The following is a 23,727-nucleotide window of genomic DNA, read 5'->3' as shown; positions in this document are numbered from 1 at the left end:
ATAATAATAGCGTTTTTAGTAAATTGCAGGATACAACTTGACCTTCTGCGGAGTGGAGATGAGGGAGGACGCGTGCTTCAGACCTGGCCTCCGTCTTCTATTTCATGTCAAGTGCCCATTATTTTTAACTACAGAAAGGCACAGAAAAAGCAAATGCTGCTTCTCCAAACATGCTTTTTCTTTTTTTCCCGATAGCTTTCCTAATAATCACAAAGGAAGAGACTCGATAGGAACACAATTTTGTTAATCTCTTATATTTATGACAATCCCCAAACACATTTAATAGCCTCTCGATTTTCTCCTCAAATATTCTCACCATGGAGATACAAAATTCTATTTACAATTTCTATAATCAAGAGAGAAGACATACTTTGAAAAATGCAAAAGGAGAAAAGGAATGCCTCCAAATTTGAAACATGAAGACATTGTGATGTGATGTCACCTCCTAGGTGACAAGACAATTCCTGAATAAACTACTCCAAACTCTCATGCTTACAGTTGGGCTACCAAGCAAGACCACCTGATATTTTGCACATGGCCAATTGGCCGTATCTTCCTCAAATAACTAAATCTTAGGACAGTAGCACATAGTTCACTCAAGAATGCCTTTTGTAAAAGGAAAACAAGCTTTGTTTGTTTAACTAAACACTAATTTTGCATATGAAGTTAAGTGAATTTAAGAAAAAAATACTACCATTGTTTCCCTGAAAATAAGACAGGGTCTTATATTTATTTTTCCTCAAGAAGATATTCTAGGGCTTATTTTCAGGGAATGTGTTATTTTCCCCTCAAAGCCTCAGCTTGCAGCACGCACAGGATGGCCGGGACCTGACAGGGGGAGCCGACCTTGGTGGTGGGGCTGCCTGCACCTCTCCTGTCACCTTTGGGATGGTAGCTGTCACGATGGGGCAGATGAGAAGGGCTGCTGGTCGTCTTTCCGGTTCCGCAATGACATGCATGGGTCGTGCAGATGCGCTGCGTAGTCACACCTGTCATTAGGTCTTATTTTCGGGGTAGGGCTTATATTGTGCAAATGCTTAGAAATCCTGCTAGGGCTTATTTTATGGGTAGGTCTTATTTGCAGGGAAACACGGTAGTGTAGAAAAAAAGATAAATATGAAAAATTTTCTGTTTGCTCAGAGTTTTAACTGAAGACTCCAAAACTCATAAAGAGTTTTCCAAAGACAATGGTGAGACACATAGCTGCAAGACTTGCCAAAATGCTCATGGAACAAAAATGGGCGTCTTATTTGGGATCCCCCAAAAGGAGAGTCTGAGCACAGGATCTGCACTATGCCTGCACATTTCGAGTCCCTCCCTGAGAGCTGGAAGGAGGGAGCAGGGAAATGCAGACAGGGAAGGCGGAAAAGCCGACTCACAGGGTGTTTTTGAGGTCGCTGCCATGGCGGCTCCGTTCTGCAGGACCCGATAAGGAACACAGAGGTCTCCCAGGATGGTCACCGTGAAGAGGGGAGTGGGGGGCATTTGCCCACTGCCTTGCCCCTGGTTGAGGGTTGCTTGGGATGTTAACGGTGCTGTGCTCTGAGATGGAACCTACAGGGGCCCAGGGAGCTCCCGCTGCTTGCAGAAGGCCCTGGGACGGAGCAACGGAGAGACCCATAGCAGCCGCTTTGGGCTGGATGCCACCCGTAGGCTTAGCTCTGTACCCCAGGTCCTGGCCAAAGTAAAAGATGAACCAAAGGAATGAGACGTAGTACACCCAAAATGCAAAGGCCGATTGTTTGTGTCCCCACAACTCTCTTCATGGTGACATTAAAAGGTGGGGCCTTTGGGAGGTCATTAGCTCATGAAGATGAAGCCCTCATAAGGGGGATTAGTGCCGTAGGGAGCCTGGAGAGCTCTGGAGCCTCTTTCTGCGTGTAAGGAAACAAGAGAACAGCCATCCGCAGCCCGTGGGAGGACCCTCACCAGGACCTGACCATGCTGGCACCCTGACCTTGCACTTCCAGGCCTTCAGAAGTGGGAAAAATGAATTTCTGTTATTTATAAGCCACTCATTCTTCCTCTACGGCAGCATGAACTAAGACAAAAAGAAGGGGGAGGCTGCACTGATCCACCCCACTCCTACCTTCTTTGAAAGAAGCATTCACAATTTTGAGGAAATAGAAGGAATAATTCCCTGAAGTGAAAGAGCTCCATGCGTGGCGACATTTCTCCTACGATTCCCACAGGGGAGAGAATAGGGCTGCTCCTCACCACCGAGGCAGTGAGGAAGCCTGGCCAGAAGAGCTCTGAGTGCCTGGGGGTGCTCCCAAGGGGAGCCTTGCGTCCCACCAGGCGTCTTTCTCCCGCCTGAAGAACGCCCAGGCCTGCCTGTGCTGCTACCGGAACAGAGAACCAGAGAGTTTCCAGAGGATCTTAACACGTGCCCCTTCACCTGGCCACTCTGTCACTCAGGAGGCGGCAGGCGGCTGGAGCGGGCGCAGCAGCGCAGAGAGGAGAGCCCGCAGGCGGGAGGAAGGTGCCGCGCTGCCATTGACCGAACGCGGCAGGGCGCCTGAGCTCCCTTGGGCTGCTCACGCTCCGCGTGATAAGCTGGGATGGTCTTCAAACGACCCGGCCCACGACAGCTGCCTTCGGGACGAGGGACCACAGCAGAAAGGGGCTTGGCAGATGTGCCGCTGGAGGGCCCCAGCAGAAAGGGGTCACCAGAGGCCAAAGAGGGCATGTTCCGGGCAGTGTGGCAGGCTGCTCATTGTCCCCACAAAATTCTTCTTCCTTCGTGCTGGCATATGAATGCCAGCCTGCAGACTGCACGCCCCAGCCTCCTTCCAGGAAAGGAAACCGCGTGGGTTACTTACTATCAGTGCAACGTGAAGAGAAGCAGTGGGCTCAGCTTCCGCCTCACCTGCTAAAATGAAACCGCTTGCCTGGATTCAACTCTTTCCTCTTCTCTTTTTCTGAGAAATGGACATGTCTGTGACAGCTTTTTGACCACGCAAACTAGGAAAACACCCGAGGAGTTGGGGAGCAATAAAAGAAAGGAACTCTGGCGCCCAATGAGCTGGATTTCCTACGTGAGAGAGCACCGAAGCTCTTGTTTTATTGAAACAACTGTTTCTTGGCATTTTTTAAAAATATTGCTCCCTGAAGAAGGAAAAAATAGATTGAAGGTTAACTTAATTAATTTTAAATTTTAATTTAAATTATTTCTTCCTAACGAGGGACATTAAATGCTAAGAAATAAGACTTGTGGAACTTTAGGAAGTCACAAACCATTGTAATAGCTGAGATTTTTCTGTTTCCCCCTTCCCCAAGAACTAACGTTCACTCCTACTAAGAATGCTTGATTTCAGCTACTGTATGTTTGGTCCCAAGCAGCTTAATCTCTGCCCTCAGTAGCACAGTGAGGGATCTCAGCAGAGTGGAAATGCCTTTTAGATTCCCTGAGGATAGACCATTGCAGCCCACGTGTGAAGGCTTGGGAGACAAAAGCTATCTAAGAGTGGAGAAGGAGCTAAACACGCCTGACAAAGCACCTGGGAGTGGAAGGGGCTTTGCCACACCTTCTCTCATCTTCCCTCCTCCGCACTCCCAGCCCCACAGCCTATTTAGGGAAGCCAGAGGCAACCATGGAGCTTGTTGGAATGGACTAGACCTCCTTCCCTTAGGTGAGAGACAGGGGTAGATTGGATAAGAAAACAAGGTTTAGATCTAGACTGGACTGGACATTTTAAAACTTATAAAGGAATTAAAAGCTATGGGTTTCATACAAGATGTCACCTAACGTTGACAACTGGGCATCTACAAAAGCAGTAGAGGCAGAAAAATAAACCTGTTTCCTAATTGTACTTTACCAAGTTGAGTACACCCAGGTAATCTGGTTATTCAATATCTAGTAAGCAAAGGTTACAGGGTGCAAAGGTACAAGAACAAATGAAATATCTTCTCCCACCCATCTTTCGCTGTTATCAAACCCGACTAAGCTAATTGAGACTGCTTTTATCCGATATTAAGTGCAATCTTTTACTTCTCTTCATAGATGCCTGCTAGAATTCTGAAGTCTGTTCGTGGACTCTGATTATTTAATATAACAATTAATGCTTTGCAACTACTAAGAGAATTTAGAATCCTTTAACGGGGGTTGTTTCATTGTTCTAGCCAAAGATTCTCTGTCACCCCATAATTAACAAGTGAGCTTCTCATGAATAATAGAGAATGGTTAGTGTCTCTACTTCTTTATCTACTAAAGTCCAAACACCACAGGGTAGTAACAGCATTAAGGGCAGCATCCTATAGAATAATATCAACATTCCCAAATATTGGTAGGCTTTTTGGTTTGTTGAATTTTTATTTTTATAAAGCTCTAGCACAAAAGTTGTGACATGTTTCTTAATTGCAGAGGAAGAGAGGGCTGCTTTTCAAAGCATATTTTTCAAGGAAGAACTTTTTATTTTACATTACAAAGTGATTTCTTACAAACTTTCATTAGTCACAAAATTGGATGTGTTTTTTCCTCCACTTATTTATTTTCCAGAAAGTATGGTAATATCATCCTTCCTCTGGAGAGTACAGTGTTAAGGGGTAAGTAGAATGAATTTTGGACCCCTCCTCAGCTCTTCTAAGCCTGAAGGTCTCTCTAAGCATAAGACGTGTCTGGTTGTAAATGAAAGACATGTGGAACAAGGAGAAATTTTATTTTGTTTTTTACAAAGTCTTAAAGAAGCCAAAACATCCAGCTCAAAAAAGTCATCTAGGAAAACACTTAGGTCTCAAAAGCTCATAAGCCCAAAAAGATAATGAACAAGACCCATCTATCTATTGCCAATTTACCCGGGCTTTCCACCCTCTTCAATCCTCGTGTGAAAACCTCCCACACCCTAAATGCTGCCTCTCCATGTCCCACAGTGATCTTGGGATCCTCCTTGCTCCTTGGCCTTTCCTGTCTGTGATGTGAAATCCTGTTTCCTGTCTCTGAGGGAAAAATAGTGGCTCTTTCGTTGGCTCCCCACAGCTGTCCTGAATTCCATTGTCCCTGATGCTTTCTCTGAGGCCCCTCCCTGAGGGAGCCAGAGGTGACAGGTTGAGCCAGAGGTGACAGGTTGAGCCAGAGGTGACAGGTTGAGCCAGCGGTGACAGCTGCAGCCAGGTGGTGGCCTGGGAGCTCCTCTGGGGCGGGAACCAAGTCCTACTCAGCTCTGTCTTCCATTGCCCCAGCATGGCAAGTACTGGTCAAGTTGGTTTTGTTTCATTTTGTGCACATTTTGCATTTATTGAGTCACTGGATGAAAATAAGGAAGAGAAAATTTATCTTCCTCCAGTGATCTTATCATAGCCCGGGTCCTAGATGTTCATTGTCAGGAAGTCAGAACACCTAGTGGGGAGGTTACAACTCGAACCGTTTTTCTCCCCGCTGAACCTCCCCCGCCTGGCACTTACCAAGGGTGCTCCTCGCTTCAGTCACTTGGTTTTCCTCTGTGGCTGCTGAGAAGGACAGGGGCTGAGCACTCCCAGACCAGCTGTTCCTTGCTTGCTGTTCTCTCTGCACGGCTAGATGCCATCAAGAAGCTATCTTGGTTCACTAGATAGACCCACCATTTCCCAACTAACAGCTTTCCAAAAAGCTCTCATTTAGATGAATGGGGCAATTTATAAGCAAGAGAGGACAGACAGGAAGAAAGATGGGATGGGGAGCGCTGCTCCAGCCCTGCCAGTGGGGGCCGGCGTGTGTGCCCGGGGCCAGCCTTGCCCGTGCTCGCTCCGTTCACGCAGATGAGCTGCCGCCCTGCACTGGAAACGCTGGAAGTGTTCTTTGCCCATCGCTGTTCATTACCAGGAAGAAAAATCACCTCCTTATTTGAAGCTCTTTTGTTCACCATGGCCCATTGGCCATGACTGATGTTGCTTTAAGTAACGCAGTTAAAACTGCTTAACCTCGGAAAGCCTCCTACATAGAACGTGCTTGCTATAGTTAAGATAAAATCCACAGGAGGCAGAAACTGTAAAAGGACAATAGGTGCCTTCTTCAAACTTCCCTGCGCCATAATTCTAATATGTAGCTACACAAGATCCCACTCTCAAGCCACATGGCTTGCAACTCATTACAAAAATGTCCAGGAGTTAAGAATTGTATTCTTATATACCCTAAATATTGCACAATGCTGTTAACATCAATCTACCTTTTAAACTAAGATCATATCAAATGAAAAGTATATGGTACTATTTCCACTGTAAGTAATAAATACATTATTTTATTTCATTCTTCATACCTCCCATTAAATGATTTCTAAAAAAAATCAATTTCTAAAATTTCTAAAAAAAAATGATTTCTAAAAAAATGTTTCTAAAAAAACATCATTTTACAGTTCATTCACTTTTTCAATATTGTTCCAACTATTCTTAAATTAATTAGAATATGGTTTGCTAGTTCCCCTCAGCAACTATATTCTTTTAGTAATCAATAGGTGTTTTGTGCAGAACATTCTGTGGATCTTATCTTAAATAAGACAATAGCTTCCACTACAACAAAGTCACTATTTTTCTCAACATACTTGAACTTTCTATGAAGATAAAGCCAATGAAATAAGGAATGCCCTCAGCAGTTTATTAGCATTTAGCTAGTTAGACTTCATTAATAAGAGGGGTACCTGACATCTCCCATTAGTTCTGTTACCACAATTGCTATAATAATAGTGGCACATAAGGGGGGAAAAGACTTAAAGGGAGTTTTACTTAAAAATTAGGCCAACATGCATGAAGTAAACAATTTAAAAAACCCATAAATAGACATCTAGCTATATAGTTATTACATTCAATAACTTAGCATGTTATGCATGATGGTTGTGACCTCCAAAATAATTTAACGCCTTGAGCTGAGATTAAATGCAGAACATTAATTTTTCCTTCTGGTTGTCAAGCCAACCAAGAGACCCGTCAAATCCATTTAAATAAAGCCTGCATCATGTAATAATATTAAAGGGAATAAAATATTAATATGGGCCTGTGGTAGAACATTGGCCAATAGAGCTTCAGTGAGGTGCTTTTAATTTATCACCCTGACAATCCGTCTTTGTACTGCAACTTGGAATTAGAGCATCATCTAAGAATTATTTTTTGTGCTAGAAGATGGGCCCATTTTAAGGAAGCTTACAGGTCCTCCAAATGCTCAGAAATTTTTAGTATCTCCAAGGAAAATCAGGATTTCTAGTCTAATTGTATGAATTCAAAGAGATACCAAGTTACAAAGGCCAGAGATCAGTTGTAATAAAAATGAAACTTTAAAGGAAAAAGGAAGACACTAATTTATTAATCGAGACTTGATGAGCTTTCCCCATAATAACAGTACATCTAAGTTAACATATTACTTACACTCCACATGCACCATGCCTAACCAGTGCAGCTTCTCCCAGACATATTCTGATTTTATTTCTGGATATTATGTTTTTCTGGATCATTTTCCAACGAATTTGCTCTCTGAACAGTGGAGGTTTTAAGTACATATTCTTAAATACTACATCCTCATTCTAAAGACAACTGCCCTGCAGGAACCACGCTTATTCCATATAGATATTTTAGATTTAGGCGTATGGTGGTTACAGATTAACAGTGTGAGAAATCTTTAAAGCTAATCAGGTTATTTTTCCACTCTGGTCACAAAGAAACCAGAAACCAGGGGCCGCCATCTTGGGGCCGCCATCTTGCATCCCCATGGCTCACCACAGTGCTGCACTTCCCCGTGAGCGGAGCTTCCGCTGCTTCAGAGAATCCTCTGTGAGAGGGAACCAGGCATAAGACACAGGAGGAGACAGAAACCAGGCCACAGGAAAAGAACCTTTTAAAAACTTCCCAACCAAGCACTGAATACTCCAAACAAAGCGGCGACTCAGCAGCAATCAGACCCGACCGGAAATCGCGAGCGCGGGGCAGAGGTCAGTCTCCTCCCCCGGAAGGGAAATGGCTCAGCCGGGACCCAACCCCACGGCGGATATGGAGACGGAAGTTGAGACAACTGCAGGTGGCCCCTGGTGGACCGGGAGCCGCTTGATGAAATGTAACGGACACACTTCCAATGTCCCCAAGGGCGACTATAATCCTCTAGGTGACAGAAAGCCATTTTTTCCGAAGAGTCAGAGCGTCAGCCGAGTTCTTTGTCTCTGAATGTCCGGCATCCATTCCTGTGCTGCTTTCTACAAAGTGCGCTCCCCAGATCGACTGATCGGAGCTGTATCGACAATGAAGCAGTGGACTTGCTAACCAAATTTGAGGGAAGCCCTATTTTTATTTCACAGTCACCTCCGGTAGATACTTGGGACTCAGGAGGTGTCATTAGTGCACTGTTTCTGCAGCCTTTACCTCATTTGCTAAGTGACCGCATGACAGTCATCTCTGTGAGATGTTTCTCTTCTTTATCTAAGCCCCATAAGAGAGGTCACACAATTAACCCGAGAGAAAAGACAGAGAAAGATGCATTGTTTACATTAGTTACCCGGATGAAACCAGAAACTAATACAATAATGCAAAGAGTTTATCTGTCACTGAAGGGCCATTAATTCGTCTTCTGGAGCAAAGGCAGACACACAGGTTTGTAAGTGACTGTCTTCCCCAGCTGGCATCCTGTAGACTTAGTGAGGTAAATGCATGTTCTGCTGTCATATAGCTTCCCTTCCATACTCCCAGGCAGTGCTCATTGATAAATAATGTAGGTAACACAGATGTGGCCTGAGGAATAACCACAGGATTTGACACCAGGACAGTTAGTGGTTATCCTGGATTGATTGGTGTGAAGTGAAGAGAGAAGGTGAGGAAGAAATAGGAGACAGCTGGTAGAGAAAACTCTCTTAGGAAATTTAGTTAAAAGGATAAATACGGGGCTGTATCTGGAGAGGAGAAGTGGTTTTGGAGGGTTGTGTTTGTTTTTAAGATGTAAAGGGAGAGGTATAAGTGTGCCATACAATTATGGGAAGATCTAGTAGACAGAGGGAAACTGATGAAACAGAAGGCAGGGGAAGGTTGCGAGGGCAATGTCTCTGAACAAGCCAGACCGCTAGAGATACTGGTATCAGCATCGTGTGCACATGCAAAGGGATGGGAGGAACGCGGGCAGTTTGTGCAGAGCTGCAGAAGGGCAGCTAGAGTGCGAGTGCCTCTCGCGGGTGGGTGCTGTGGTTGAGGATACAGTGAAAGTTCCTTTCTGACTGTAAAAATAAAATCTGAGAATGCAAAAGGGAAAGAAGGTGTTTGAGTTTTGAAAATAGGATATGAAAGCCTCATCTAGGAGAGAGTAGAATTACAGTGCCAGGGCAAATCAGTATGACTGCTGTCAGCACTAACAGCCCACTGGAGGTCCGTGACCATGACTTTAAATAAAACACAGGCAGAATGACTGTGTGTGTTTCTCCAGCAGCGAGCAGGCAGGTGTTGGCAGAAGTAGGCAGGGAGTGAAGAAATGACTGACAGCCTTGGGAGAAGTGGAAAGCTGTCTAGCATGAGAGACTTCTGTTTGGAACACCCCCAAATTAGAGGTGAAATTTCGGCTGAATGTTGGACTCAGTAGTGGTAATTAAATACAAAATAAGAAAGCAAACCATACCTAAAGTAATAAAAATCCACACCTTGACACTGATAATTTTATAAGATAACATAATTTAATAATATTCAGATATTATTGGAAGACAGTTCCTAATAAGAACTAAGAGCATGTAGGAAAAAATTCTGGGATCTAAGAATACAGAATATTGGTTCTTTCATTGAGTTAATCCATGATTTCCTGTGTTTTAAGGAAAGGATTCTTTTTCCCATTGTAAACAGAAGACTAGTAAATTTGTTATTATTTAGGTAATTGGGTAATTCCCTAAACAAATAGGGAAATATTTAGTCATTTACTATTGCCTGGAATATTATTTTTCTAAAGAAGACAGAAGAATGGCCAACAAACATATGAAGAAATGCTCAACATCTCTAATCATCAGGGAAATGCAAATCAAAACCACAATGAGATATCACTTAACCCCAGTGAGAATGGCCTTTATCAAAAAATCTCCAAACAATAAATGCTGGCGTGGTTGCGGAGAGAGAGGAACACTCCTACACTGCTGGTGGGACTGCAAACTAGTTCAACCTCTGTGGAAAGCAATATGGAGATACCTTAAAGCGATACAAGTGAATCTACCATTTGATCCAGCAATCCCATTGCTGGGCATCTACCCAAATGATCCAGTGACACTCTACAAAAAAGACACCTGCACTCGAATGTTTATAGCAGCACAATTCATAATTGCAAGGCTGTGGAAACAGCCCAAGTGCCCATCAATCCAAGAATGGATTAATAAAATGTGGTATATGTACACCATGGAGTACTATTCAGCTCTAAGAAACAATGGTGATATAGCACACCTTATATTTTCCTGGTTAGAGCTGGAACCCATACTACTAAGTGAAGTATCCCAAGAATGGAAAAACAAGCACCAGATATATTCTCCAGCAAACTGGTATTAACTGAGTAGCACCTAAGTGGACACATAGGTGCTACAGTAATAGGGTATTGGGCAGGTGGGAGGGGGGAGGGGGGCGGGTATATACATACATAGTGAGTGAGATGTGCACCATCTGGGGGATGGTCATGATGGAGACTCAGACTTTTGGGGGGAGGGGGGGAAATGGGCATTTATTGAAACCTTAAAATCTGTACCCCCATAATATGCCAAAATAAAAAAAAATAATTAAAAAAAAAAAAATTTGGAAACTCAGAAAAAAAAAAAAAAAAGAATTCAAGGAAGGGTCTACTATTTCTCAAACTAGTATATGTTACCCTTTGGGCTTCCAAAAACATTGTCTCCAGGGCCTGGGAATTCTTTATAAAATTTTTAATTTTTGTGTATCTATTTTGATAATGATCTGAAAAAAATTAATATAAACTTATCCTAAAATAAAAAAAAAAAAAAGCTATATTTAATCTTACAAAAGAATGTGCATTGTTAATAACAGTAGTGCAGGTTTAGTTATAAATATTTTATAAATTTCAGTAATTGCCATAGTAATTAAAGGTTGTCAGGTTTTTAATACTTCAAAATTTCTTACTTTTATGCACAATTTCTCTTTTTCTAAGTGGATCTTGTGTTATAACATGTTTTTAAGATTCTTGGTGTAATTGCTCCCCTGTGTATGTGAAAAGTGCTGTATCCAACAAAAAGAAATAGTCCATGCCCCTGAAAAGAAATGCCATCTGGATCAAATTTTCTACTTTCAGTTTTGTACAATACTACTAGATAGGTTTAATTTCATTTAAAATATTTATATGTTAAGTAAAATGAAAACTTTTTCTTGGATTTATGATATGTTACTTTTACTGAAAGACAGTCTTTGGTGTATCCTTTTCTGGTATGGAAACATGGAGACAGGGAATGCTTCCTTTGAAAACTCTAATATAATAATTATATCATTAGAGCACAGAGTATAAAATACTTCATTCCAGCAATTTAATAATACTTAAGTATTGAGAATCTGTTTTTAAGATCCCACTTAGAGATTTGTTAAGATTTTCAAATTGCATTTCTTGTATTAAAGCTTATAGCATCCACTGCGAAATATTTTGCTATATTACTCTCGTAATATAAAAACTGCTTTGGTTGTGTGTGTGTCTGCAGGAGTATATATCTGTGTGTGTGTGTGTGTGTGTGTGCATCAGTGGGTTCTTTAAAGAAGAATAAAACACAGCCACTGACTGAAATATAGATAATTGTGTACTTTCCTATCAGGGAAAGTATAAAACTACTATAACCATATATATATTTGCAACAAGTTGCAAGGCTGGGTCATTTCACTGAAGAGCATTTTTATTAAAAGCCACAAAATATTATTATTTCAAGAGGATGTTTATGTAAAATATAGGAAAACTAAAAAGCACATGAATTCATTCAAAAAGCACTGAAATTTCCATTTTAAGAGTGGTTTGATAATATAAATGCTGAGAAAAGATAAATAATTGGTATCTAGAGCACTATTACATTTTTAAGTTAAACTATGACAGACTTTTGTTTCTAGCAAATAATGGTGAGATAGTTAAAAATGAACTTCATTGAGTGAATACATTTGGTTTTACATAATTTCCTATTTTGAATCATTTTTTGGCCTTGTGTTATAAAGCATAATATGAAGTTATAGCTCAGTCTTTTGGGTTAAGGTGATTGAAAAAAGGAATAAAGAAAAAGAAAATGGCCTCAAATTCACCTGCAGCAAGCAAACAAGGAAAGGGGAGTATTTTTGTGCTGTAAATGTCTAACAATGGAAACAGAGAAAAGAAAACAGAAATTGAGAACTTTTTTGGATTTAATATATGTACAGACCATACATTGCATTATACCTGGTGTGTTTGGGGCAGTGCCACATAGTCAAATATGTCAGTATAGCTCTAACAAGAACTAATAATATTCACAATATGAATGCTAAATGAAGACTGTAAGTAGCATGTGGTACAAGGAGACTCCTAATGGATCTCCATTCTCCAAAAACAGTACTAAAGAAAGAGAGCGGGTTGAACAAACGCTACTGATGTCCTCCAGTTTGGAGAGAAGGAGACAAACCAGGAAGGAAAATTTGGAAAAGATGTGGGAAGACCTTCAGTGACGGAAGCCCCGCACGCTCCTGGGGGGCTCAGAAAGACAGAAAGGACGCTGGCACGCGCCAACTTCAGGTGGAGGAATAGCTGGAACCAGTGGAAGTAGCCCTGATGGGAGACATTGCAGGATTTCAGGGAGAAAGCCAAGCCGGAGTTGTCCCAAGCAAGTACAGTAATTCTCCTTCTACCCTTGAATCTGCAGACTTCAGAAAGAGAAGAGACAGCCAGCCTTAAAAATGTAGCACCCAAGTTAACAAATCGAACAGCTTTCCAAAAGCAAGGACATATGACAAAGAGAACGACTCATTCTGTGTCCTAACAGAAACTTGCAGACAGAGCATCCATTAACCATAGACTGAAAGTGTGTTTAATGCACACAAGACCAAGAGATTACAGTTGAAAAACAAATCTCATCATGTGAATGACAGATGAAGAATCCATCTATCAGGAAAACGCTGCCCAAGACACAGAACTCATTCCCCACATGTACTTCACACTATAAAAGAATTTGGAAGAAAATGGATTCAATAAAACAAAACTCAGAGACAAGGTGGCAAAATAAAATAGGGAAATTGAAGGGAAAACTTGAGAACTGAAAAACTCTATTATTAAAGATCCAATAAATAAATTAGAAACAAGAAGAAAAAAGTTAAAAATTGAAATAACAACATGGAAAATATCCCAAAACCTGTAGAATGCACATGAACACAAAGACAAAGGCTTAATGTAAATTACAAAAGTGGCAAATGTAAAGGGCAGATAAAGGATATCTATTATTAAAAATAAAATGGGAAATATATGCAAAGAAATAATATAAAAGCATTTATCTGAATTTCGAGTAAAATTGAATTAAAATTTTAAAATATACCTGTAATATGAAAAAATGTTTCAGAATAACCAAGCCAGATATATTCTCATTAAGTTACTAAATTTCAAAGATAAACTGAGGATTCTTCAAGAATCTAGACAAAAAGCAAATCAACATTAAAGGACAAAAAAACATCACATTAGCTTCAGACTTCCCAACAGTAACATTCAAAATCAGAAAGTAATGGAAAATATCCACAGAAATCTCAGGAGGAAAAAAGCATGGCCTAATATTGTAATAATGACTCAATAATTACTCAAACAGAAAAGCAATGACCAGACATTCTCAAGCATGTTCACTTTCTTGAACAAACAATTATAAAATTGATGAACAAGAGAAAAACTAAGTACAAAACCTGGAAGCGAAGAGGTTAAGAATTAGCATTGACTATGAAATACAGAACTGAAATAGAATGCCTGCTAGATGATGGTTTTAAAGTATAATACAAATGTTCTAAAAAATCCTAACAAAGACAAAAATAACCTATATCAAAGTCAGGAGGTTTAAGAAAAGGAGATGAGTAAAAGGATCACGCTGTTAATTACCCTAACTTCTGTAATGAGTCAAGTTATCGATTTAACCATGTTCTATAATTGAAACAAAAGATTTAAACTTCTTTGTGAATTAACTAATCTAAGTGAATATTAGAATAGTATTAGGGGTTGGTACTTCTTCTGGTGAAGATATATCCGTTATCAGAAATCTATTGAGTCCCAGAATTTCACTTTAATTCCTTTTTCTAGTTAAAGCACAACTAAATACATTTTACTTTCAAAAAGCATGATTCCGTCTAGGGCCACACCACCCTGAACGCGCCCGATCTCGTCAAAAAGCATGATTCCAATGTTATTAAATATTTCAGTCTCACACATGAAATACATATATATATATATGATATATATATATATTCATGATACATATGGAAAGAGAAAGATTCATTTTTTGCCTATATATGTTATCTGGTGAGATGTCCAATATGATTACTAATGCACATTAGGAATGGAATAGGTTGAGTTGTGGAGTTTGGGGATTTCTTTCTACTTTCTACTTTGAACCTACATTCTTTGCTGAAATGTTTTATAAAGAGCTTATATTAGTTTCATAATATCAATAAAAGTATTTGTTTTACATCTTTTAAATTAAAATGAACTAAGTTGGGTGCCCGGGCAGTAAGTATTCTGAACCATACATAAGGAAAAACACTTACTGATCATCTCTAGGAGGTTATTTTATATCCACTAGCTATATACAGCCATTGGGCTGAGATCCCAGCTGAGGGTGGGGATTATGGCGAATAGATCTTGGTTTTGAATCTATTTATTATGTGTGTTACCTTAGACTTTTCTAAATCCAGTTTTTATTCATTTTTATATTTTCCTTTTTCTTTTTTATGTTATTATAACAAGTTTATTTCTGCATTGGTGCCAATAAGGACAAGTTTGCATATTTGGCCATAAAAGGCAAATACAAGCATATTTTCTTACATGTGCATGGTAAACTGTTTTCTTTTCATGAAAGGAAGTATTCGAAAGAGAAAAACCTTTGTAAGCAAACCCTGAGACTATTTTATTACAATTCTGGAGACTGTTAAATCTTTTGCCATGCTTCTTGTAAGTACTATACATAGGTTAATTTGATGAACCAGTGTAAGGCACACAGATCTTTGTACTGGAATAGATTTTTCTCTGCAAAAATTCAATGAGCATTTTCTTATCAGTAAGGGAGTGAACTCACATTGTCATTCTGATCAGCATCTTGACCACAGAACTACGATTTGGTGAGCACCTATTTTGGGTTTGATGGCATAACATGTCAATGAAGTTGACATTTTATAAACTTCATCATTACTCCTTACCAAACTACAAAAATATAAGTGTTATCATTCTCAAATTTAAAAATGAGTAAACTAGGTTTGTTGACAAAAGTGCTTCTCTGTTAAAGACTTCCATTCACTGAAAGAAAACAGCTTATGACTCATCTTTAAGAAAGCATGCTTACATTTCCCTTCTAAATCCAGATATGTAAACTTGTGTGCTATGAACCCATGAAGCAAACACATTTGTAATAAAATATTCTCAAGGTTTGCTTGCAAAGGTGTTTCTGTCAAACCCTCCCTTCATTAAAAGAAAACAGTTTATCATGCATATGTAAGAAAGCATGTATACATTTGCCTCTTGTAGCCAAATGTGCAAACTTATCCTTACTGGTAACAATGCAGAAATAAACTGTTGTAATAACATAAAAAAGGAAAAGAAAAATATATAAAAATGAGCAAAAACTAGACTAGAAAAATCTAAGGTGACAGATAATAAATGGTGAAACCAAGACTCAAAACCAATATCTATTTCCCATAATCGCCATCCTCAGCTAGAATCTTGAGAACTTCATGCCCCAACTTCTCTATAGTATAATAAGTTTGCTAAATTCAAACTCTGCTGTCTGGACATTAGTAAATCTGCAAACCCTTTTCCTTGATGCTGCTGGTGACACTATCACCAGATAGGTTCTGTTGTAGTCTCCATTTCTGCAGGTTACTAAAGTCTGATTTAGAGTTTAGAACCCAGGACGAACCTCTGCTCTTAACCTTGTCCTCGAAAATGAAGACGTTTACAGTGGGGTAAACTGGACTTGTTTCCTTTACTGTCTAGTCCTAACCCCAGGTTAAGATGTGGTTTTGAGGCCTTGACATTATTATATTGACAGTGACGCTTTATACACCACTGATCCACAATGTTTCTAGTCTAAAAGTCAGGATGTGATTAGTGAAAGAATCATTTTCAAACGACTGTCAGTTTTCTATACTTTACATAATAAATTCAGACTGAACCATTTATATGATAACAGCTGTTAGAATGTCCTTGTTAAAGATCATGCTGTTCATCTATTTCACTGAGCTGAAATGCTTTCTACGTGGCATTTTCAACTCAAAAGCAATATCCTGTCCTTGGAAATCAAACTTGAGACCACCTTTTTATATTTTACTTCTGATAATGACCTCAAATATTATGCTTTAAAATATTTTACCATTATTTGTCTAAAAACAGGTAATAATGATTAGAGAACATTCACTAGTTAGGTGCCAGCAAATATTTGCCGAGAGACTACTTTCAGCTAAACATTGTACTGGCCACTGGGGGAAAAATGAGTAAAAGAGAAAAGTCCTCGTCCTTGTGGAGCTTACATTCTGATAGGAAATGCAGATTAATAACAGAAGTAAACAAATACATAAATTAATTGGATATTGCAAGTGCCTTGGTGGGAGGTGTGCTGCCTGGGGAACGTAGGCCGTGTGGTCAGAGAGGCCCATTCTGACAAAAACAACACTAGAGGAGGAGAAGACACTCACCATGTGCACAGCAAGAGAAAGAGAATTCTAAGGGGAAGAGAGTGTGTACCTACCAAGGTCCTGAGGCAGGACAGGGGTGCTTGTTTTTGAAGATGGCCGGTGTGTTTGGAACACAGCAAGAGAGCACAGGTATGGGCATAACTGAGTTAACAATAACAGTGAGTACAATTGCTCCACCTTGCCTTGTCTTCACTCTTGCCATTGTTCTCTTTTTCTGTGTCCTGCTGTCTTGAATTGCTAATATGAGTCAGTCACCCAGATCCAGTTCCCTGACCGGGGGGCTAAGTTATAAATGGCATTCCTCACCAGGCGTGCATTGTAAGTGCATCATATGCAAAAGAAGGTGTCAGCCGCTCAGGATACAAGGATGAGCTGCACCAACTCTCGTGCCAGTCAAGTGGAATCTACGGACGAGAAAAGCCAGTAAACACAGGCTTAGATGAGGAGCCCTCAGGGTGCACGTGGTTGCTCAGAGGAAGGCCATAACACTGGAGCTCTGACTCAGGAGGCTGGTCTTCCTTTCTGAGCAGTGCATGTGGGGGGTGCAGTGCCTTTCCCTCTGGCAATGCTGTAACCTAGCCCAGGGGCGCTGGCTGGCTGTGCCCACCAGTGCCAGCTCATCTCCCAAAGAGGAACCTGTCAGCGTGTGCACTGCAGGCTTTTAGTGCGATCTCGGATGGGCCTGAAAATCTTTTTAAACAAACCTCGGCATCTCTTGCTCTCATAGTTTTAGCAAGTTAATTATTCTTCCATAAGATGCGGTTTCCTGGGATTCAGTGAGCTGACACTGCTTCAAGTTAATTTATTCAAGGCTGAACAGTTACATTGATTAGACAGCTCCACAGCACCAGGTCTCGATGCTCGTGGAGCTGCTCTCTTTGAATTTCAATGCAGTTAATGACAGAGAAGTGAGGCGGGCACGTCTTCTGCTATCACCCCGGGAGAGTTCAGTAGAAGTTTTTAGGGTTCTTGTTAGAAATGGCCATGAGTTTTTAGGTAGTACTCTGAAGCGCGCCCTCTTAATAAGTTTCAGTAGTGCCAAAGCTGAGGCGGAGCGAGTTCATCGCGCAGTGCAGTGTGGACCCTTTCAGGATAAAGGTGCTGTGTATGACGAAGAGAACTGCATTGAAAGTGGCGTTTTGAAGAACGATGGTGGCGTGGTGCACACCTAGCAACCGGCAGGGGAAAGTGCTGGGGTGAGTGACTGGCGTTTCTGCATGAGCCGCGAGCAGAGGGAGGGGCATGCGGGGCGAACCCAGAGCAGAGCAGGGAGGGCCGGGGAGGATGGTCAGGCTATTGACCGGCAAACAGCCCGCCCCGCACGCTGCCTAAGTGTTTTAGCGCCTCGACCTCCTTTCTTAACTCTTCACTTTTTAAAAGTCTCAGATCGTGCCCGAAGCCCGCTGTGTTCATTGATTACATGCGCTGGGGAAGAGCACAGAGAGCTGCTACCCACCTCTCCGGAGAAGGTCCCTGGGACTTCTGACTCCGAGGCTCGTCACCGCACAGAAAGGATGCCCAAGAAGATGCCTGAAGGGGCAGCGGCTTCTTAGGACTCTAATTTCCAGTAGCTGCTGGCGGTAATTTTTGCTGTTATTCCTCCCAGTGCCTCAAACTTTCTTTAAAATTCTGCTCGTCAATCTCTCATCGGCCCTAGGGATGCTCTAGAGGAGTAAGGAAGTGAGTTCGAGTACAGGGGAGGGCACAGGGGAGGGCAGGTGGGAGACTCAGACAATTCACTGGGAGAGGAGGTCAGGAAAACAATGCCAAGGAAGTGTCACCTCCCAGTGATACTCGGAGATATTGGGACTCACTAAAATTTCTACAACACAAGTAGGTGGAGGCTTGGGTCATTCTGTCAAGATGTTAAAGGAAAGGGACTAGAGAAAACTGGGGGACATGCGATCACTCAGGTTACAGACAGTTGGTTTATAGAAATGCATTGGGTACAAATGTCAGTCCATATGTTCACATATACAGTTATTTTCTGTTATAGCTGAACTTGGTGTCTGCTGCAAACTTCGGCTTGGCGGTGGAAAGTTAATCGTAACTGCTCTCCGGGATGCACGTGAGCGCCCGGTGAATGCGCGATCCCCGTGAGACAGAGGAAACCCGCCTGGTCTTGTTCCTCCTCCTTCCACGCTGGCCACCAAAGAGGAGGCCCTCGTTCCCTCCTGGCCTCCTTCAGGGTTTGGGGAGGAGACTGCATCCTGTGGTGGTGGCCGCTTCCGTCTGGTTCATCAGTGCCTTGTGCAGATGTGCTGCTGCCTCCTTCCCCACGTTGAACACGCGGGATCTGTGAGGCCAGGTGCTGATGTGTGCTATGCATCCTGCGCCTCTGGAACATTCTGGAGGCAAAAGTTCTCCCTGTCTCCAAGCCTGGAGGTGGAAAACAGGATGTAGACAGGAAGCTTCCTCATATCATCAACCATTCCTTTGGGTCCTAGGTTTTTCAAACATAAAAGCCAAAACGTTTGAAACCCGAGAGCCTTTCTCTGCGTTTCTTTAGCTTCATGAATCCTCCGAGGAGAGGAGGGATAACTGGCTGAAAACACAGACAGGAGGGAGGAAACACAAGAAAAGAAGAAATATCTGTATTTTTAAAAAGCGGTGTCCCTCTGCAATATTTTTCGGCATTGATTAAGCAATTAGTTTGCCTCACGATACAGACGACACCTCACCACTCCTTGGAAGGCTTCTGCCTTCCCGGGCAGACTGCGAGGCGCGCCAGCACCGGGAGCCTGTGCACGGTGCCGCAGTCGCGCCCACTCTCCGCTCTGCGCAGGGTGCCTTGGCCATTCAGGCTTTGAAGTACTTAACAAGTAATGAAACATGTCCATCCCTGAATAAACGTTTGTTAAACATGAAATTATTTTGCTAGTTTTAGGACTCATCTATTTGTCCTGGCGTTTATGGAGCAACTACATCGTACAATGTGCAACAGTGAACAAAACAAAGCTCTGTCCGTAAGGGGGATACATTCCAGTGAAAGGAACAGAAAGTACAGACATGAACACGTTCACTTCCCTACCCAGTCATTCTTAGCCTCCTAATCCACCGGGAGGATTTTTAGTTAGCACTAATTAGAGTTTGCTACATTGTAAACAAACTGGTTTTAACTAAGAAGAGCAAACTTCACGTATGTTTCTGACAGTAACATGCCAAAAATATATCCTCACTTCCTTTTCCATCTTCACCTTCGAGGATCCATTTTCTTCTCACCTCACAAAGTGTCCTTGGAATGGCATTGCAGGAATTACAGCCTTCTCCAAAAGAGAACACCTGTCCCAAAGTCATATGGGTTAGCTGTCTTTCTAAGAAAAGTTAGAACTTACAACTGAATCCTAATTCTTTTTTGATAATAAAATGCCTGATCTATGCAACGCTTTTTCCCCATTTCTCAAAACTACATGTTAAGAAAAGGTCACAAGCTGGCTCCAGTTCCCTGTGTACTTTGCAAGGTAATATAGTTCTGAAAAGAAAAGCTTAACTTAAAGGTCAAGCTACAAAATCTATTTTTCCTGACTATAAACTATGGAACATTCCCTGAGATGCATGGATTATGCTGTAGTAGCCTGGATGGTATGAACATTCCTTTGAACTAATGAGAATTTTTTAAGTATCAGGAAATCTGGGAGAAAACAAAACAAAGCTAACTACACAGAAGTGCGCTAAAGGCCCTATTAACTCAGAAGTCTTTAAATCTGACTTATGTCCATCATCTCACTCCATAGAAACACACTCATACATGAGACCAAACACACTTTACATAGCTTTCCTTAATAAAGAAATTTAAATAAAATGTCTTTAATATTTTTCCAACCAAATTGACTCTAAATTTGAATTAATTGAATTCTAGTATCAAAAATGAATTCCATTTTAAAGTCAGAATAGGTATCACAATTTCTTTATCAATTCATCTGCTGATGGACACTTATGTTGATTCCATATCTTGGCTATTGTGAATAGTGCTGCAGTAAACATGGGAGTGCAGACGTCTTTTTGATATACTGAATTCTCCGCCTTTGGATATACACCCAGCAGCGGGATTGCTGGGCCATATGGTAGTTCTAGTTTCAGTTTTTTGAGGAACCTCCACACTGTTGTCCATAGTGGTTGCACAGTTTACACGCCCACCAACAGTGTATGAGCGTTCCCCTTTCTCCACATCCTCACCCACATTCATTTTTGCCTTTCTTTTTGATAACCCTTTCTTTTTGGTAAAATCCATTTTAGCAGGGGTAAGATAATATCTCATTTTAGTCTTGGTTTTCATTTCTCTGATGATTAATGATATTGAGCATTTTTAATACACCTGATTGCCATTTGTATGTCTTCTTTTAAGAAATGTCTATTCAGATCCTTGGCCATTTTTCAGTTGAATTGATTGATTTTTTACTGTTGAGTGGTTGGAGCTTCTTATATATTCCAGTTATTAATCCCGTGTCAGATGGGTAGTTTGCAAATATTTTTTCCCACTCTATGAGTTGCCTCTTCACTTTGTTGACTGTTTCCTTTGCTGTGCAGAATCTTTTCAGCTCATGGTGGTCCCATTTGTCCAATTTTGCTTTGATTGCTTGTGCTTTAGAGATATTACTCAAGTCTTAGAAATTGTGGTACATATACACAGTGGAATAGTATTATGCCACGAAGCAGGCCACACAGCACATTTCTTTAATCGATCATTATTATTTACCACTCAGCAAACACTTTTCTTTTTTGCAAATTATTTAAACTAAATATTAAGAATATTTTGCTTTCTTCATGTGTTAATCATACAAAGACATGGCAAGTGGCCTAAAGAATGGCAAGTTTCTTCTTGTTTCTTAAACTTTACCATTTTGGGTGAAATCATGACAAAGAAGGCACAAGGAGTAGTACGATTCATGGAAACAGGAAATAAGGACAATAAAACTGCTCTGGATGTACATGGAACTTCCTTTCTAGGGAAATAGACTCTCTTACATTGAGTACCTTGCTTACAAATGTAATTTCACAGGTTTTGAGTTTTGTTTTGTTTTTTTGTTTGTTTTATAAACATTGGGATGTTATAAGACTCCCTAATCCTCAGTCCTCACAACCTTTAAAAAATGCTAAAAAAGCTAATACTTTTTAAATAGCCCCCTCTTGCTGAGTTTTATCTTTCTGTAGAGTGGAATAAAATTAATATAATAAAACTTCTTTTCAAATTATACATTATATTTAAAGATACATATCATCTGTGTAAAAAGTAGTCATTTATCATAGAACCTAAATAAATGAAAATAATTCTATAAACTTTATTTTCTACCATCCTAATTTAAAGTAGTCACTTTAATATGTGTTTTTTATTTCTTATCAAAAATCTGTGCTTATCCAAGCCATTAGATAAAGGGTTCCTTGGTAATTTGTTATCTACATGTTAAAACATTAATAATCAAATACAGATTAAAACTGATGGTTTCAATAATGACAAACCTAGAACTTTTTTGTTACATCCATGGGACAATGATTTATTTACTGATGTATCCTCCATAGCAGGAAAAAAATGCCTAGCACTTATCAGAGCAAAATAAATATTGGTTTAATGAATAAATTTGTATGAATTTTAATGCTTTGTTCCTTTGCTGAGACTTGCTTCCAACAGAATTCAAGATGGTCAATTTTTGACCATTCCTGCTCCCAATCTTTGTAACCACATCTTAGTACCATGAATATGTCCCAACTTTATCTAAATTGCAGGATACTTTACCCTAGTTTGCTACAGTTTGTGTTTAAAAAGTAAACAACAGGGAAAAAGGGTCCTTTCTAGATTACTTAAATATTTTAGAAATCTAGAATTTAAATTTGAACTTGGCCATGGTAGAGGGCAGTCTACCGAAGGAAAAGGAGTCATTATATCATGAAGACACCTATAATGTATGTTTATCATAGCACAGTTCACAACTGCAAAGGTATGGAATGACTCTAAGTGCCCATCAATAGATAAGAGGATAAAGAAAATGTGAATTTAGAAATATGGTATATACACATCAGCCAGAAAAAATAATGAAATATTGTCTTTTGCAGCAACTTGAATAGAACTGGAGGCCATTATGTTAAGTGAAGTAACCCAGACGTGGAAAACTAAATACCACAGGTTCTCACTCACCAGTGGGAGCTAGGCTGTGGGTAGACAGTGTCGTGCTGGTGGTATGATGGATACTGGACAGTCAGAAGAGGGGAGACTGGGAAGGGTGAGGGATGGAAAATTACCTATTGGGTACAATGTACACTATTCAGGTGACAGGTGCACTAAAAGCCCAGACTTCACCACTATACAATTCATCCATGTGACCAAAAACCAACTGTACCCTCAAATGTATTGAAGTAAAAGAAATAACATTACTTGTTTTGACTGGTTGATGCATAGGGTCATTAAGCTTCTAAGAACTCAAAAAACCCATGAAGGAGCAGTAGACTGAAACAATTTTAACTTATGGAAGTATAGGTTTAAAAATCACTAATAAATCAGCCTAGGTAGTCCCATGAAGCAGATTTTAAAGTCACGTGGTTTAAAATTTTCCTTAACAATGAAATTTATCTATCAGGCAAATACATTCCAGAATGTATTTCATCATCAGATTTGAAAAATAACAATTATTATTTTTATAAAAGACAAGTTTAACTTTGCAGGTTTTCATTCTGTTATTTCACAAACATATTGTTACTTAAATTGCCTTATCCAAAAAACAGCTGCCTTAGATTCTTTGGTATCCAAGGTGGTTAAATATGTTTCACTGTCTAATTTAGATGGTTGCTTTCTATGCTCTTTGAAATTCTTTTAAGAGAAAGGTTGAGTAGTGCAGCAGTGAAAGAACTGAGAGACCAAAGTAATTATTGCTTTCAAAAAGCTTTAAAAAGTACAGCTGATTATGAAAAGAAGAAGAAAATATCATATCAGAAAAACAAAGATTGGAT

The sequence above is a fragment of the Microcebus murinus genome, chromosome 15 (assembly GCF_040939455.1).
Source record: "Microcebus murinus isolate Inina chromosome 15, M.murinus_Inina_mat1.0, whole genome shotgun sequence".
Lineage (NCBI taxonomy): Eukaryota > Metazoa > Chordata > Mammalia > Primates > Cheirogaleidae > Microcebus > Microcebus murinus.
The sequence above is the reverse complement of the archived record's forward strand: the minus strand, read 5'-3'. Positions refer to the sequence as shown.